Source organism: Pleurodeles waltl, chromosome 4_1 (assembly GCF_031143425.1).
Source record: "Pleurodeles waltl isolate 20211129_DDA chromosome 4_1, aPleWal1.hap1.20221129, whole genome shotgun sequence".
Taxonomy (NCBI): domain Eukaryota; kingdom Metazoa; phylum Chordata; class Amphibia; order Caudata; family Salamandridae; genus Pleurodeles; species Pleurodeles waltl.
Window position 1 is genome coordinate 474,065,699 of NC_090442.1, and position 18,295 is coordinate 474,083,993.

Here is an 18,295-nt window from a genome sequence, read left to right on the forward strand (position 1 = left end):
ACCCATTGTGCACATATGAATCAATATCCAATGAAAACCCTTAACGCCATCAAGTTTGCAATTATTCTGGATTTTCTCAGGAAAGGAGCGGAGTCATCTCGATAAGTTCATACAGTTCTGCCAAAAATATAACACACAATTATCAGTTAAAACTTTCCAATTCTTTCCCAGGGTACACAAGATGATTCCAACATTTAATAAGGCTTCTTGTCTTGTTCAACAGCCAGAACAAATACTGTTACATTTGTTAACAAAACTATGGATTCTGACATTAATATATTCTCTAACACATCAGCAGACTAGGAAATGATTCAAGTCAAAGGAAACAGAATGATTTACACTTTTCCTCTACTGCTGCAGAAAGCCTCAATACATAGTTCAATGAAATTACTACATATAAATTCTATTCCACACCTCACAATTTAAAATCAAATATGCAAAGAAAATTATTTAATTGCAATCATTTTCTATGCATAATATTAGAAGCAGTTTAAAAGCTCAATTATTTTTCTGCACACACCTAATTTATGGTAATAAATTCATTTCAATAAAGTATGATTAATCCATGTTTGTTTAATACTCATAATATATACTTTTCATCTGTGTTGTTTCTCTAAAAATAATACTTTTAATATTTAATTAATGTCAGAAATTCATTAAAATGTAAATATTTAATGTTAACATTTCATGTTAAAGATCTCTGTTATGCTTTAAATGCAGACTTGTAAGTCACCATATGCTAATTTATATGCCACTGATGTATTAGTAAAATTTGATCTATATCAGAAGTCATAGGTGGTAGGTGACTGCTAGAGATATTAACTGTGCTAAGGCCTACATTTCATAGAAGGAACCGTGTTCTCAGAGTTCTGCTGTCCTCTGTGGGAAGTGTTTTTGAATGCTGGATGATCTTGGTATTTTGATGTGCTTTCCTTTCAGGAAAACCATCAGTTGTGGATTACTTATTTTTGCAGAGTTACAGATGTAGATAGCATTGACTCATGCTGGCATGTGCCAGTAGGAAAGTTCACTTGTTCTGGTGCGGGTGTGAAATGGCTGACGGTGCATTCTCTGTCTGTTCTGGTTACCCATCTGATTAGGTCTTGAATTACAGATGCAGGTGTGTGGAAGTCTAGCACAGAGGAAAACCTTTGCTGATGTTCTGATTGTGTTCATATGTGGAATACTGAATGGTAAGGGACCATGTTTTATGACCTTTTAGGAGTGCTTTCTTAATCACTTGTGTTGGTGATGAAGGCTGTGATGATGTGTACTGCAAGTAATTAGCACAAATTCTTAACACACTATTTAAACTGCCTATAGTGTAGTATCCTGTAGACGTTGTGGGGTATTGTGATTGTTATAGATAGATAGAAGTACTGGTTTACTTTCTATGATGACTGACTGGCTGGAGCATTGGTATTAGAATGTATTGTGGCTCATTCCAAGTAACATGTTGCATGGGAAATAGTGGTTTGTGTGGGGTGGTGTCTTATTTCTCTCTTCGGTGACATAGTGCTTTTTTTCTTACGTGGTCCTTTAGTGTGTGTTTTTCGTGCCCCGAAATTTGGGGGAACATGATTGCTTTTTTTTAATCCTGTGGTGTGTGCTTTATGTGCCCAGGAGGTTGGGGCTGGAGCACCAAGGGAGATTAATCCATTTTTTAATTGGATATCTGTTCAATGTTTCCTTAATAACTGCTTCTGTTGCATTCTGTGTAGTGTGTGCACTAATGTTGTCTTGTCCTTGACTCCCCAGCCAAGCCTAGGAAACAATTCTCGTTAAAGCAGAATTTTGGGCATGTGTTCATTTCTGTTTAGGGGTGAGGTTAGATGTGAGCCGCAATTTAGCCTGTGTAGTGTTCTGCTTTTAACTGTTCAGGTACATATGTGCACATCTGCTCGTATCATGTTGTCTTTTGTAGTTAAGTTATGACTAGATATGACTCCTTGGTGAGCCATTGCCCACACAGTATGATCTGGATGCGGGTGTGGTTTGGTTTTGTACTTTGAAAGGTGGGATTGAGGGCATATCATGGAGTGGTAATTGCTTTGATTTGTTTTTTAAACCTTTTGATGTACTTTCTACATATTCTGTCATCCAACTCACTGCATGAGTGGCACACACAAGCTTTTGGAATTGTATTTCTACTTGGCAAAGAATATAGGTGTAACTGCTGGACCTTATCTGACAGTTTTTCTTGTTTAATCAGATTCATGGATAAATTACAAAATCCAACTGAAGGCCACGTCTGAACTATTTAATCGTTAACTGAGAAGAAATAATGTCCTCATTACTTTACAGCTTTACTGAAGTAGTTCATGAGATAGTTTATGTGGAATATCAATGATTTGTTTTTTCTTGATTGTATTGGTGGTTAGATCATCTCACCGATTTAGCATTGTAAAGCAATTCTTTGCTGCATGGTTTGTTGCATCCATTGCAGTGCCGCGACCACGTGAAGTAGAACAGTTTAATTTAACATCATTTAATTGTCAGCTCTAAACTCATACGTAAGGCACCAAATCTGCTTTTTTTTACATCAGGCCATGAGCTATCGAAGACATACAATAAGAAGATACCAAAAGGAGGCTGGTGCTGCTATCCTTCATCTGAGAAATGCATCATTGACTTAATTAATGGACTTTTAAAGGTATCACTTTTGGTTTCTCTATTTTTATGCATTCTTGTCAAGTATTCCAATATGGTGTTTCAAGGCTGACTTTAACAGTTGTTTTATTGAGGACTGAGCTTGTGAGAGGAGCTCAACAATGCCTAATCTAAATCTTAATCTACTTCTTTTTCTTCTTGATGTTTGATGTGAAGTGGCCAACATCTATCTCTGGTTTTTTTATTCATTCTGTCTGCATTTTGACACGTAATAGTGGCGTAATTCTGCGTCCATTGTCCCACTGCATGTACTTCTTTTCACATACCTTAGGTGTTCCGTCCAATATTTTCTTTCAGGGCAGAGCTAGCTCTATAGGATTGCAAGATGTCACTATCCAGCTGTTGACTTCCAAAAATATAACAGATTCTAGAAGCCTTGACCAAATGCGTTCCCTCAATTAGAAACCAAAGTAAGCTCACATTATCAAATATGTTCTCTTGTACATTTGTTGTGATTGAAAATAGAAATTTATGCTAATAGACACTTCACTGGATTTCCCAAGTCTAGCTTTACATGTTGCTCTGTCCAGTTAGCTGCTTTATTGGCTACAAAAGTAACACTGTCACTGTTCCCTTTGTCTATCTTTTGAAAACAAGTTTACTTTGTTGCTGTGTAAATCAGTTTACATCCTTGAGGCGGGAGTTTGTCTTACATAGCATCACTACTCCTAGTCAGAGTACATCAGATACACCCTTTAAATTAACCTGTGTTCACTCTTTGGTAGCTTGGCATGGGAACAGCCAGGCTTAACTTAAGAGGCAATGTTTAAAGTATTTGTGCAACAACAACAAAAAGACTCCACACCTGTTTAGAAAAATAGAGGATATTTATCTGAGTAAAATAAGACCAAAACAACACAAATTAAGAGGGAAATACACCAGTTACACCACTTTATAAGTAGATGCAAGTACAGTGCTAAAACAATGCAGGAGCTCCCCTTAGGGAGTTTAGGCTTATACTTTATAGGCTAGTGCTAGGACAGCACTCAAGGTTCTGAGCTTCGGCACATTTTTTCCGATTGATCGGTGAGTACAAATCCAGCAGAAGAAGTCACACAGGGCAGGATGGGCTGCCACTCAGTGCATCGACAGACACTAGTGTACAGCTGGGAAATGCACAAGTGACAATGATAACAAGATGCACAAGTGCCGATGATAGAAAAATGCACAAGTGACGACAATGGAAAACTGCACCAGTGACGATGATAGCAAAATGCACAAGTGATGATGATAGCATAGTGCACCAGCAATGATGTTAGCAAAATGCCCAAGTGACGGTGATAGCAAAATGCACAAGTGATGATGAGGCCGCTGTCTGTGGCCAAGCAATCATAGCAGGCCTCACAAGTCCCAGTGCAATGGCACAGTACCTTTGCGATCAACTGCAGTCACACTGATCTTTGTCCTGCAGCAGTAGCACAGCATCCGTAGCCGCATGGCAGAAGGAAGCGGGGTTGCTATGGTAACGAGGGTGCAGCATCAGGGAGAGCTTCCTTCAATTCAGGGGCAACTTCTCATCAGCAAATATGGCGCTGGGGCACACACGCTGAATTTGGCAAAAAGAGGGAGCCCTCAACACATGCTGGGTTGGAAGGTACAAGGCCAGGGGTGCTCGTTCATGGCTCTTGGCCCAAATACACTACTGCTGAACTCGTAGGTAGCTGAGTCCCATAGCAGAGGCATTAGGTGCAACCTTTGATGGCCTTGAGATAGCAAAAACAGAGGTCAAGCCAACAAGCCCTTGGAAAATGCTTTGGAGAAGGTAGAGTTCAGATCTCCTTCAGCAGAGTCACAGAGCAGCAGGCATCAGGGCAACAAGCAGAAAAGTAGACTTCCAGAAAAGCAGTCCAGTTGAGTCATTCAAGCAGCGCAACAGTTCCTCTGACAGAGGTCCAGTTCAAGGGCCTGATTTGTTAGGGTCAGATTCCCAGTACCTATACCAAAAAGTGCCTTGGAGTGCAAAGGTTCCCCTTTTATCTCAGTTCTGGGTCCAGACTATTAATTGGGTTAATCAGCCTTTTATGTGGGCTCAGGCCACTACCCTTTGAATTGTAAGTGTGAGCCCTTCCCATCCTCCCTGCAAAGTGGTAGTGAAACTGCATCCACACACAATAGCAGGCCTGAGACATGTTTAAGTTCTACTGAAGTGGGTGGCACAATCAGTGCTGCAGTCCCACTAGTAGCATTCAATTTACAGGCCCTGGGCATAGAGTATACCACTTTACAAAGGACTTACAAGTAAATTAAATATGGTATTTGTGGATAAACCAATGTTACCATGTTTAGGGTGAATCACATGCACTTTAGCACTGGTTAGCAGTGGTAAAGTGCTCCGAGTCCTAAGGCCAACAAAAAGATACAGCGAAAAACAGGAGGTGAAAGGCAGAAAGTCTGGAGTAAGACCACCATAAGGATTCCAGGACTAACAGTAAATATAAACTATCATTTGGTGTATAGTTTTTCATTTTATGGTACAGTTTACAATCTGTTACAAGTGATCTAAAACATCCAAAATATGTGAACGATATGAGTAAAAGAAAGTGTCCCTGGAAGAGCGCCTACTTCCAGTTTAGCATATATTATTAATTTATGTTATGTACATGCCTAGAAACCATGTTTGTGGGGGTAATTGACCATGTTTGCTATTGTTTGTGGCCTGTGAAAATATACAGGCAAATTGCGACAGATTCTAGGTTTGTGGATGTTTATCACCATGAAAACATCATGCTGACTTGGCCTTACATGCAGACTCACAAGTAAGCTTTCTGCCTTTATCACCCCTGTTTTCTGAATTCATTTTCTTCGCATTAGTACTCTCTGCACTTTACCAGTGCGAACCAGCGCTAAAGTGCTTACACTCTCTCTCTAAAACAAGGTAAAGTTGGTCTCCACCTGCTTGACACATTTAATTTACATGTAAACCCTTAGCATATGGTACTACGTGGTACCCAGGACCTGCAAATGAAATACTACCAGTGGGCCTAAACCACTTTTTGTGCTATGCACCAAAGTAGCACTTTAAAAGTTGCCTCAGGTCTACCTCTACAAACTGTTGTGCAGCTATAATTTGACATTTCCACCTGGCAAAATAAAACTTTGTGTACTGTGCGTACATACCTGCTTTTAGTTATCCCCAAATGTGGGTTATAACAAGCATTATGTGTTCGGGGATCATATATTTTGTTGCATTTTATTTAAGGAACAATGTCAGGTAATGTATAGCAATAAATCAAATAAGTGTGTACATACAGGCTTTTTTGTCCGCTGACATATTCATTAAGTCTCAGTCTATCCTTCATTTGCTCGTATCAATGGTTTGCATTTGTGTACTTTCACAAAAAATGTAACTGCCATGTTATGTCGTGGGCACTAGGCACACATGCTGTGATAAAGAACGATACAGACACCCGGGTGTTGGTTACTTAACTGGCCGTGAGCACGTGCACTCCATCCCCTTCATTAGCAGGGTCACCTCACTATTGACGCATGTGTTGGATGGGTGTGGGGTGGGTATACCGTAGAACCCTCAAGGAGTGGCTGTGTAGCAAACACTAGACTGTGTCCCGCAGGACACTACATTCCTCCCAAACTTTATTGAAAAACAAAAAACCAAGTCCAACCTGCAAAAAACAAAATAACTAAAACACCAACATCAGTCTCTCGGCCTCGAGAGGCAGGCCGCCAGATGGCAGTGGACAGGTGCAGCTGGGAGCATCGGGTATCTCCGCACGAGTCCATGGTTTAACCAACTACTGCTGGGCACAAATACTGGTTGGACAGAGTCTGGACTCGGTGACAGCCAGTTGGTTGGCTCAATGTCAACTCACGCACTGTGCGTCAGTCCAGCGGGCACTCATGGTGAGGCTGTTGGTGTAAACAGTTCAAATGTGCCCCAACTTGGTGCATCAGGAGGATTGAAGTCCACTGCAAAGATACTGCATGAGACATCTTGACTTCATGAAGGCCAATTCCTTGAAGAATGGGAAAGACATCTGCAGTGAGATGATGCCCTCCTCTGAAGTCCTGGTGCTTCCTGGTACCCTGTCAGTGGAGCAGTTTCCAGACCACCTCTTGTTTATGGATTCCTCATGCGGGAATGTCCTTAAGGCCCTTTTGATGGGTCGCCACTGGACCGGCATAGACTGTGCTGGACTTCGTGTGGGCCATCTGCGGGCAGCTGCAAGCTCTCCGACATGTGCCACGGTCAAGGCATTCCTGCAACGGCAAGGGTGGATAATGCGTGGTCAGTGCGCTTGCCAATATGAACCAGATGCGAGTGAGCTCTCAGATAGTCTCTGGGTAAATGGTCTCACAAGTTGCCAGGAATGCCTTGTTGGTCTTTTGATATTTTGTGGAGTTACAATTCCAGTTTGATGTTTAGATGCTTCTTCGTTGGATAAAGTGATACACATGGCAATGATGGTGTTTGCCAGTAGGTGACCTGGACAACAGGTGTTGATGTTGCTGGAGTGAGGATGACTTGAAGGACTTCAGCATAGCTTGTGCAGTCCTTCTTTTCCTCATGTGCTGATGCTAGAAGTGATGCCATCTGCCGAATATACGATGGAACAATGAATGCTGCAACCACACATGCCTGCCCGCCCCTAAAACTGAAATTAGCCTGACCACCCACCCCGCCCCTAAAAACTAAAACTACCTCCACCGCTAAAAGTAACCCCAACCCTATCCCAGCCCCACTTACCTCACTGCCTCCTCTCCCGATCCCAACCCCCCCACCCCAACCCTAAAACTAAAACTGTCTGACCCCTACCCCTAAAACTACAGTGACCCCCCCACTCCCCATAAAACTTACACTACAACAACCCCCACGCCACCCCCAAAAACTGAAATTACCCTGACCACCCACCCAGCCCCTAAAAACTAAAACTACCCTACCCCGCCCCTAAAACTTAAACTACCCTGACCCCCCACCCCACCCCTAAAACTACAGCGACACCCCAAACCCCACAAACTGAAATTACCCTGACCCCACAACCTGGCCCCTAAAACTACTGTGACCCCCAGCCCGAAAAACTGAAATAACCCTGACCCCCCACCCTGCCCTTAAAAAACTAACACTACCCCGTCCTCTGAGCCCCCAGCCCCACCCCTAAAAACTAAAACTACCCCACCCCTAAAACTATCCCCCAACCCTGCCCCACTTACCTGACCGCATCCTCTCCCAATCCTGAGTCTGTTCTCCTCTGCCTTAACCATGCATATTCGTTGTTCAGGACATGCGTGGTTAAGGCAGAGAAAAAGGTTCCTGGACAATGCACCTCGTTGTTCAGGAGCCGTTGTTTAGGCTGTTTCCCCATCTGCCTCTAGCAGCCGGTGACAGATCGGTACTCCCATTGAGCTGTCTCCAGTGACATCACTGCACCCCAGTGGCTAGCTTGTCGGTAGGTGCACTCTCCAGTGTTGGGACTAGTCCTCCATCTCTCCACTCTGGGATCTTTTGGTCTTGTGCATCCGTGGTCGGCAGGGCTTCCAAAGTGACAGGTGTTGTCACAGAGGTTCTCCCTTCTCTTTGTGACATGGCATCGTGCCATGGTTACATATTGTTTGCTGTGGTGTGGCGTCCGGCCACATGGCTTTCCTTTGTGCAGACCTTCTAAAGGTCCAGTCCTGTGCAATGACTATGATTATTCTCTGTGTTTCGGTGGTGGCAGCTTGCCACTCGGGGTGTGTGCGACTCTTCTTGCCTGTTGTGAGTCACTGCCAACTCCATCTTGAGACAGTCTGGGGAAAGACACTCCTTGATCAGTCTCTGGCCCACTGCGGGCTGTGATGGCGAGTCACTTCCCTTTCCGCCTTTTCTTTGTTTGAGGGCACAGTGCTTGCACCCCAAAGTGGTGCTGTTGCGGCGCTAGTTATGCTGCGGTCCGTGCAGTGTTGGTCACTTCTTGTGACATTCCTGACAGGCCAGTGGTGGCCATCAAGTACTGCGGGTGGAGGGCAGATGCTATGGTCTCTTTCATACAATGGTGCACTGCTCATGCACCCTCTTTGCATTGTCTCTGTTCTGGCAATGAAGTGCTACAGTGTACTTGGATCAGCTGTTTTTCTTCCTTCTTTCTCTGACAGGGATTGTTGGGGGTTGGTGCCTCTCAGTGCTGTAACAGAAGATGGCAGGTATTCCCACTCTGCTTTGCAGTGGTTTATCTGGGATCCATGGGCATACTGTGGTCCTCAGCACTTGTATGCACTGGTGCATATGGCAGTTCTTTTCACTCTTGTGTTGTGCAGCACTGGTGAATATCTGTTGCCAGCACCTTATTTTTCTGATGCTGGCTTTACAGGACTCTAGTCAACTTTCTTAGCTGGGCAGCTTCTTGCTCTTTGGGACACACTGTGAGGGTTTTACAGTTTATCCCCTCCTTGTGGCGCTCTCTTGGCCTCTCCTACTTACTGACAGTCTGTTTTATTGGGGCCTCCTCTGAATCAGTTGCTCTTTTCTAGTGCTGGTCACAGAGTCACTGCTAGGTGGTGCTGCAGCACCTCTATTTTATTGGCTGCAGAAGTCTTCCCCGGTTTGCAGGCCATATAGAGCTTGAGATGCTGGTGCAGGCTTGAGAGGCAGTTGTAGTGCAGGTTATGTGCTGCAAGTCTGGCAGGGCTTCGTCTGTGCTGCAAGTGAGATCCCTTTCTTTGCCCCAGCGTCCTTTTCCCAGTAAGTGCAGAGGCTGGCGCTGAAGGGGTGGCAGTCAGAGCGGATGCAGCCAAAAGCCCAGCTGTATGAAAAAAGTGCAGAATGCTACCTGGAGGCACACAGCCTCTGTTGTGAGTGTTGATCGCCACGGGGTTACCGGTCAGCAGGTAGGGACATGCAAGACACACTCTCCTCTGTATGCTTTCTAATGGAGAGCGTGCACTTGCAGTCGCTCTGTTTTCTCAAGCACAATCTGTCTTACATGTGCGTCCTCGGTCTTCATTCTTGCTGACAGGGTGCTGCGCTCAACCATCTCTGCTGGCCAGGCTGTCTTCTTTGCTCTGGCGCTCCATGAACAGATGGACCAACTGCTGGCAGTTCTAAAACTGTCCTGCTATTGTGAGAGCGTAGAGTTCGTCAGCTGAGTTTGAGCTCATTTCAGCGCAGGCGGTGGTGAGAATGTAGAGGACGGGGGCACTCATTCTGGACGTGGACGCTGGCAGCTCCACGTTCCTCTCTCCATTGGGGCACGTCAGCCGGTGTAGTGATGGTGAGGTCTCTTTGTGGGAGGGCTCTCCTCCCTCATTTTCTTGCCGGGAGCAGATGGCAGCAGACGGGCAGTAGATGGGATTCTCCACAGGAAGGGGATCCTTCAGGTGTGGTGGGTCTCATTCTGTGTGTCAGCACAGTGTGCCTCAAACATTGAGGGCACCTCGGTGACTCTTGCAGCGCTCCACCTGTTCTCATGGCTCAATCCTCCGCCCGGTTTTAAACAGCTCACAAGCCACAGGCACTCCTCATGTGTGGCGGGTAGATGGCCACTGCTACCGCTCCACCCCCGCCTTGCTGAAGTCTGCAGTAGGCCACGAGGCCTGTTCCTCCTTGTTCCTTGCTTCCTGGTTTCTGAAGGCAGTGCCGGTCAGCGAGTTCACGCACAGCAGGCTGGCAGCTGCAGGAAGTTACCGATGGAAGGTGGTGTAGTCACTAGGTGACCTTCTTCACCCCCTGTTCTGCCCCTGTCACTATCATGCTGGCAGTAGCTGTAGGGTACCTTCCATTAGGGTACACTTCCTTCCCCACAAGGAACAGCGAAATGGCTGCTAGCACACGTGCGGGGTCGGACCCGCTAGTCGCCAATGCTATGTCATGGGCCCTGACACAGACACCGGGGTGTAGGTTACTTAGGGTACAGCCCTTAAGGAGTGGCTTTGTAGCAAACACTAGACTGTGTCCAGCAGGACACTACAGGCCATTTTTATATAAAATGTAACCTTGAATTATTTAATTGTGGTGCAGGTTGTTTTGATTCCCCAGTTGGGGGTTTCAGTGATTTTTATTTGAATTCGTAAAGGCATACTATTAGGGTACCACAAAACAATCCTACTGTCAGTAGTTACAGTCACAATTATATATTTTTTCCATTTATATTCTCATTACCCACTGTGTCGCTGTTAAAGGCATGTATGTGGTGAAACAAAGGTTATTTCGCCGGAATCGGAAGGAGACTCTTTTGGGGAAACATTTTAGACAGATAGGAAGGACTTTCGTGTAGGCTTCTGTTGAGATACTGCTCAGAGACTCAAATCCAGCCAAACGTAGTTTAATTAATTATCGCAGTGAATTAAATCAGTTCACTCAGTACAACCAACCAAAGCAGGACACAGGTTCTCCCAGCTTCCCCAACTGACAAGGAACTCACACCACAGTCAATCTCACCACATTCCAAGAGAACCTTGTGGTTGACAGTGTTCTCCAAGAACTAGCCAGGACTCTGTTAACATCTGCAAAGTGGTAAACACAACAGCTTCTTTTTCATTGTTATCTGTGCACGATTGTTTGTAATCAGTATGTTTACACATTAGGTATGCCTGGGAGTATCGGCGTGTTTTAGTTAGGGATGACGTTGCAGCCCCGTTGGATTATTTACTCAGTGCCTGAGGGAGGCATTCTTATGAGGTTGCCAGTGAATTACATTGCGTACCAATATGGATATGACCCGTTTTTTTAAATTAAAACATAAGGGTTTTAATATCGTTCTCGCATGTTCAATATTATAGCCAGTGCTTAATTTGTAGATAACAATGTGCCGGTGCCCAAAGCCCTCCTCTTAAACACGCGGCTGCTGCAATTAAATCTGAGAGCACTGAATACTGAGACAGCATAATCCTGAAGCCATCTCGGGCCTCTTCAATACATTTACAACCATTCCCTCCCCCTTCAGCTCACTCTAGCAGCTTTCTACTTTCTCCCTTTGTGACACTTTTTCGTTTTTCCCTTCCTCCGCCTTTCCCATATGTGTCTTTTGCTCGCAGCAAATGCTTGAGGCAGAAGAATAAGCTCCGGCCCTCAAAAATAAGTGCCGGTGCTCAGCATTGGAAACAACAAGCACAAATTAAGCACTGATTATATCACTTCCTTTTTTTCTGTCTCTGGCTCGCGGCATACGTTGGAGTCATTACAGCAATGCACAATAAGGAAAATGATGCATGCTGGGTGGTGTAGTCACTGTAGTTTAATACTAGGCAGTATCTTGCTCACAGGTGTTGTCTAAAACTAACGTTTTGAGTTTCAGAGTCACGTAGTACAGCATGTTTCTGTTGGATTATCACAAGGGTTGTGGCCACACTGAGGTTTTGCTCGCACTCGCTAGATAGCTGAACACTATTGTTTAGGACTTGACAGTCTCTAGAAGAGCATGTTCTAGCTGAACCATCACAAGAGGGGGTAATGGTCATGGGGAACGGTTGATTTTTATTGTGTGCACCACTAGTATGGTTTGCCTATTTGGTTGTGTTTATTGGCTTGTATGGAAGGTTGGAGAACCGTTTCCTGCTATGGAAGCATGGGAATCTCAGATATCGGCACCTTCAACTGTTAACTTGTTTTTATGCCTAGAATGTTTGTCTTCAAGTTTATTGCAGCAACATACTGTTAGTTAAGATTACATTTTATTTGTTCATTTCAGTTACCCCTGATAAAGGGGATGCTGCCCGAAATGCATAGAGTTTCTTCAAAAGGATGCTGACTGTTCATGTTTAGTTGCTTATTGCTGTTAAATTACATGTGCAGTAACATTTTGTACAGAATGTTCGATGTTAACCAGTGGAACGCTGGCAATGACTGTTTATAATGTAAAAATAAGTTATATTTAATGGCAGATAAACATTCTTAAACTGTTTAAAAAAACTGATTTGTAACATTTGTACTGTTAGCGCGCCTGGTCCTTAGTAATTAAACTTAGAAGGGGACGCGTATAGGTCGATTAACCTTTTGATTCGCATGGAGTATGCTAACTAGGCTAATAGCAGTCACACTAATGATTAATACGCAATTCAATAAACATTAGTCATCATCAACAATGAATCAGAACATAACACCACATTCATGACCCTCCAGTCATGAATAACCACAACTCAGTATGCGTTTTAGTAGTTTTATTACCTATCAAAATTAGCTCAAACTTTATTAAAGTCTACAAATCCGTATCAATTCATTAAAAGTCACCAAAAACACAGCCTAATCAAAACTTGCATCAGAGTACATTCTAAAGCAGTAGCATAAGTCAATAATCGAATCAGGAATGAATAATTTAACATAGGTAGCAGAGTTCAGCAAATGAGTTTGTCAACCATTTGTCTCTGTGTTTGTCAATGTCATAAGGTAGGAACCTCACTTAACCCAGATTAGCATCAGCATGTAGGGCGTCATGCAAAAACAGTTTAGAACATAAATTTGGAAAACATCTCGCTAAGGAAAAACTATTTAAACAACGCAGTTGGTACTAGAAAGGAAAGGCACAAAATTAATTCAGTCACATTGTCATATCTACCTATCCTCGGTATGGATCAGCAACAAGTCAGTCTTCGTCCTCAGGTCATCAGTCGAACAGCATCACATCAGGCTCTCAAATGCATGAGCCCAATGACAGAATCTCGAATCTTCTTCGATCTCGCAGTCTCTCCCCTAACATCTGCACCTCTCATCTGTCTCCATCCATTCTATAGTTTTCCCCCTTTGTCACGGCATTATATCAAAGTCACCCAGACTATCCCCCAAATCCTAATTGGTCAGTTAATCACCAGTTATGACTCTATCCAATAGTAATTTTATTCCAAATCTATGAATTTTAATATTGTACAGTTCTCATGTAGGTGATTGGTTCACTTTGCAATGTCCTCATCATTCGGCTCGTCAGGTATCGAAAATGTTGCATCTTCTTCTCCAGTCAGTGTCTCTATTGTTCGAGTCATGGGAAAGTTTGCTCTGAGCGCTTTACACAGTAGTTGATACATTCTATTTCTATTGTCTCCTGTCTGTCGGTTCATACAAAGGTTTCAGCTAAGCAAATTATATTAAACAATAAGCAGTTCACGGTTAGTCTGCTTTGTCAGCATCTTTTCATTGAACATTAATATTCAGCTTCTGCACGAGGCCTGGCAAAACTAGGCCACGACTTTGGCTAAGTTAAGCTCTACAATATAACGCAAAACATAAGTTATATCTCTCAATATGACATACTACTACGTTACTCTAATACATTTTCAATATTCCACACATGTTAGTCATTCTTTTAATATAATTTGTGAATCTTGGCGACCACTCTCCGAGGTCACAATTTCAATTGTGCACATTATTGTTCTACATTAACTATTTTTTACATTTTTCATTATTCAGAATACGTAATCATTCATTAATAATTTGTAATTAAGACATCTGTGTTAACAGTACATATGGGCTAGTAGCAGTGCACCTTGGTTCTAGTCTACCGTTTGGTTTTCTAGTAGTTTTATAACAATAAAACTTATGCCAGACCTAAACCATGTTATTAGTAGATATGTCATCCTCAAGGTAGGCCCTAAACACCCATAGGGCTCAGTGCATTTTACTTGAAAAGTAGGACATATGGGTTTAAGATTTACATGTCCTGGTAGTGAAAACACTCCTCAAACCATTTTTCACTACTATAAAGACTATGGGGGTTATTACAACTTTGGAGGAGGTGTTAATCCGTCCCAAAAGTGACGGTAAAGTGACGGATATGCCACCAGCCGTATTACGAGTTCCATAGGATATAATAGACTCGTAATACGGCTGGTGGTATATCCGTCACTTTACCGTCACTTTTGGGACAGATTAACACCTCCTCCAAAGTTGTAATAACCCCCTATATTTCCCATTGGATAACAGTGGGTAACCTCATTACACTTATTAAGTGCTACATGTGATTGGGAGCAGGTAGAAATGTCATCTGTTGACCCAAATCAAATGTATTTTAAAATTCTCTAAAAGTCAGATTTGAAATCACAAACCTGAAAATGACATTTTTAGAAAGTTGGCATTTTCCTTCTCTAACCATTTTTGTACCCCTTGCAGTGTCGTGTGGCACATAGCTTCGAATGGCTCTGCTGTTACGGTTTACGTATTCTTGCCAGACTATGAGAAAAAGGACACTTGGTATGAGCAGGATGGATCATACTGTTTGGATTGCTGGGAGCGGAGCTGTTCCCTCCCCCACTTCTATTTCAAAGGTTTTCCTCTAGCACACACACAAAGAAACCTGACACTAGTCTTTTGTCATCACAGACTTCTTGAAGCCTTGCTAAAGAAAGGAAAGAACTTTCCAGAACCAGATGTGTGGGTAGCCTAGAGGATTCCCCACTTCAAAGGTTGGCACCAGGTATATATACTGGACCTCTGCAAATCAAAAGGAAATAGAATCAGGATAATATCTCACCTGATCCGGGAATCTTTTATAGTTTCAAAAATAACTCTCACCCACTTGAATACTCTAGTAGCATGCTTCACCATCTTGTCCATACCCAAACCTCCTAGTGGGTCTGGGTAGGCTCAATCTTAATAGGGAGGAAGATTTAAACGTTTTTTGGGATCTATAGAAGGATATAAATTACATCAAGTATCCAAAAAAAAGAATCTCGGTTTATCTCATATTACATGGACACATGATCATGTAGAAGAAGACTGTTGTAGGACCGCTATAGCACCTAGGTTAGTCACCCTTATTTTACGATTAAGCCTGTGCCTTTTACAGTTGATATCCATTCCAGTACATTCCAGGATGACTTTGAAGTAATACCTCAGCCATTCACTCACTTTTTTTTGAGTGTTTTTGAAGTTTTCCGATTGTCTTGACTTTAATTGGCAGTGCCTTGCTGTTGTTATTTTTGATTTGCAATGGCTGCCCCATCTCAACCAAGAGGAGTGATGGAGCTCTCACCAGCCCAACTGTGTCGTGACCACATGATGCAATACTTTGGAGCATCACTATTGGGAAAACTTGAAGGACTGGTCATTGTCATTTCGACCAGTATTCTGCTGTGTGCAGCCTGTTTTCCATTGCTTCTGGTACTCTATTGAACAAGTACTGGAAGTGTGTCTTGTCTAGCAGCAAGTACTTTGGTTGGTCATAAATCTGATGGTGTTCTCGATGAGGGTTAATTGTCAGAGTTGTCCCATGAGATTGTTGTTGCTTCGTGATGCCTTCTAGGTACTAGCCTTAATGGCTCAGGTCACTTTGGCTCCTGGTGGTCCGACGTTCGGCACAGCATGGGTCTCTGTCTTCTTGGCCATGGTTATGACTGAGACTACGGATCATGTGTGCACCTTTACCCTTTTAAATTATGATTTTATTTCCTGCCAAAGTGGGATCTATCCTGAATTCCATCTCTACTACTATGTTTAATGACCTCATGTGGGATTCCGATTACTTTTAATCGGTAATCTTTTTTCTTTAAACGATGAACTGGTTTAATTCAGCCTTATGCCTTGGCTTGTTCTGCTTGTTGACATGGACTTACTTTTTCATTTTTGTTTTTAGATTTATAGTTTATACTGTTTTTATTTAGCTGAAAGTTTTAAAATATTCTTAAAGCTTTTATACATCTTATGCTAGTATTTTTAGGTATTAAACCCTGCACTCCTTTTCCAGCAAGGGAAGGAAGTCCTAGGACCCCTTTAGCACCTAGGTTGGTTACCTTTATTTTAGTATTAGTCCAATAGCCTGTGTATTTTACTGTTCACATGCATTTCATTCATTTTCATATTTTTTAACACAGTCTGCTTTTAGCTTGTTGTTTTTATATTTTAATCAGCTGCCTCTTTCCAGGAAGACAGAGTTGTTTATAGTGTACATTTTATCAGCCATTTGTACAACATGCACTCTGTTCCCTGCTCAAGGCTGTCATGTACGGTACATGATATCCCAACTTGCATTGGCAGTCCAGCAGCCCAGGAACCATTCCCTATTTTCTAGACACATCATGTTCTTAGAACCCTATATGGGTTATTATATAAACGACACATAGGTGTATAGGGGGCAGAGCACATTCCAGCCTAGGATGCACTCCATACCAGAGACAGCTTTGCTGATCCTGGCACTGCCTCTTCAGCTTCCCGAGAAGTTTGCCATCCAGACAACAGGCAGACCCCTGCTATCTCTTCTGGTAAGGGGTTGGGGTTACTCTTTTACATTTTAAACTGGGACAGGCAGAAGGCTTACTACCTCTATGCTCTCTGATCAAGATATAGGGTGTAGGCAGGAATCTCTAGGCTTTCTAGAATCATACAAAATGATAGGGTTATTTATCCCCTTTACACTGGTTGTAATGATGATTAATATACTATGGGGGTCATTCTGACCCTGGTGGTCCATGACCGCCAGGGCCGGGGACCGCGGAAGCACCGCCATCAGGCTGGCGGTGCTTCCATGGGCATTCTGTCAGAAACGGGAAACCGGCGGTGTCCCGCCGGTTTCCCGCTGCCCCAGGGAATCCTCCACGGCGGCACTGCTTGCAGTGCCGCCATGGGGATTCCGACCCCCTTACCGCCATCCTGTTCCTGGCGGTTTTCACCGCCAGGAACAGGATGGCGGTAACGGGTGTCGTGGGGCCCCTGGGGGCCCCTGCAGTGCCCATGCCAATGGTATGGGCACTGCAGGGGCCCCCTAACAGGGCCCCACATTGATTTTCAGTGTCTGCCAAGCAGACACTGAAAATCGCGACGGGTGCCACTGCACCCGTCGCACGCCTTCAACTCCGCCGGCTCCATTCGGAGCCGGCTTCCTCGTTGAAGGCGCTTTCCCGCTGGGCTGGCGGGCGGCCTTCTGGCGGTCGCCCGCCAGCCCAGCAGGAAAGCCAGAATGGCCGCCGCGGTCATTTGACCGTGGTGCGGTCATTCGGCGGCTCCCGCCAGGCGGGCGGTTACCGCCGCCGGCGGGAGTCAGAATGACCCCCTATGTTTCCTATTCCTTATTATTGTAGCTCATGCTTTTTATACTAGGATGCAATTTCTTCAATAAAGGCGTTGAAATCCTCTTTGCATCGTGTGCCCTGCCTTGGGATGTGTGAGTCACTGAGTACCTAAGCGAAAGGGGTTTGATCTGATTCTGCAACTTCCCTGAGGAGTCAGAGTGTCAGGTTTAGATTGACACAGATCACCTTCTCCTTTAAAGGGTTGGGTGAGGTACTGTGGGCTAACCAGGAGTTAGGCCGACAGTTTCCATAGTGGCGTGGAGTTGACTCAGTCTCACACCCTAAGCACACATTCTTATTACCATAATAGGAACCGCAAGACAAGACGTGATGTATTGCAATTTGTATGTTTTCCCAATATCCCTGGTTTTTCCTGACCCAGATTTAAGGCCTTTGTAGAGATGGCTAGGTGATATATTCTGCATTCTGTTATTGGTTCAAGACCGCACAGTGTTGACACTGCTGTTATTTTCTTAGGGGTAACCCAAGCTCGGGTATGCACTAGGTAATCACACAGGTTATGTCCCCTCTTACGGAAGGACCTAGGTTGGTCAAAATGAAGCTTTCCAGAATTAATGATGTGCCAGTTCCTTCTGATCATGAGTGGTCCTTTAAGACTTATGTTTTGTATTCTTTCATCATCACTGTGAGGGTGACAAACTGGTATTAAAATCTGAGTGACACTGTTACCATATCGATTGACCAT

General features: G+C 43.8%; 1 long non-coding RNA gene across 1 annotated transcript in view; it reads left to right on the forward strand.

The window, feature by feature from the left end:
• Positions 1 to 2,543: 2,543 nt before the first annotated feature.
• Positions 2,544 to 18,295, forward strand: part of LOC138288528 (uncharacterized) — a 135,945-nt gene continuing 120,193 nt past the window's right edge. Inside the window, exon 1 of the long non-coding RNA XR_011202439.1 lies at positions 2,544 to 2,653. This is a non-coding gene — a long non-coding RNA (uncharacterized lncRNA). The remainder of the gene's footprint in view (positions 2,654 to 18,295) is intronic.